Here is a 1,192-nt window from a genome sequence, read left to right on the forward strand (position 1 = left end):
AAATGTCAGCTCAGTCTCTTTCCGGTTCTGTAACTTCGAACAGGCCATTTAGCCTTGGGGTCACCAACACGTTCTGCAAAGGGCTGGAGAATAAACATTTTAGCCACACAGTCTCTGTCACCGCTACTCAACTTGCCCATGTAGCTCAAAAGCCTCCCTAGACAACAGGCAAATGAACGGGCGTGTCTGTGTTCTAATAAAACTTTATATACGCACACAGGAAGTGGGCCAGATTTGGCCCACAAGGCATCGCTTACTAACCCCTGAATTAGCGTTTCTGAGACTCAGTTTCCTCATCCAGAAAATAGGGATAAGAATACCTTAATAGGGTCACTGCGCGTTGACACAGACAAAAGTATTTAACACTGCACAATGAATGTGGCTTTTGTTTTGTTTTGTTTGGTTTGGTTTTGTTCTATTACAGCAACCCCCTACCTGCCCCTCAGCCCAGAACAGGTGCCCCTGGGCCCCTCGCAGCCCCAGCTGTGCCTCGGTGGGCACAGCCACGCACCTGACTTTGACCCCCTCCTCTGAGAGTCTGCAAAGCTGCCGGTGTTATTATTTATTTCGGTGAGGCTATTGTATGATAGGGCTGGGGAAGGCCGGATTGTATTAGCTCCTGATTAGGCCGAGGGGAACACAATAGAGGCTCCAGGCGGAAATGCAGCCCCCCGCCTTCGCCTCATCTGGACCTCTTTGTGCTTGATTTCCTTCTCTACTGCTCCGTTTTGCTTTTTTCTCTTTATTTCTCTCATCTCCCCCACGCCCCCTTTAATCTGCTTAACACCTTGCCTCTCTCCCGCTCGGTTCCCCCTGCCCTCCCCACTGGTTCCCTCCAGGTCCCTGGTCCCTAACACAGTGCCAGCAGCTCCAGCATTTAATAAAAGCTGCCGAATGGGAAATCCCGGCTCACTGAATTACTTCCTCATTAAAGAGGAGCTAGATTCCCGGGCCCCTGTGTGCTCCGCCCTCCCTGCCTGTCCCTCCCTGCTGACCCCGCCCTGCGGCCTGCAGTTAGGCAAGGAAGCTTCTTCCCTGCTGGGTGCTGGCTTCTCTCCAGGGTGGTTCCCAGCTCTGCTTCCTCTTCTGCCTGCCCAGAGTCCGAGTGCACAGCCGGGGAGCTCCAGGCCAGCTAGGAGGACAGGAGAAGGAAGACGACTTGCCCAAGGCCATCCAGGCCACCTCCTCCTCC

The sequence above is a fragment of the Felis catus genome, chromosome E1 (genome assembly GCF_018350175.1).
Source record: "Felis catus isolate Fca126 chromosome E1, F.catus_Fca126_mat1.0, whole genome shotgun sequence".
Classification (NCBI taxonomy): domain Eukaryota; kingdom Metazoa; phylum Chordata; class Mammalia; order Carnivora; family Felidae; genus Felis; species Felis catus.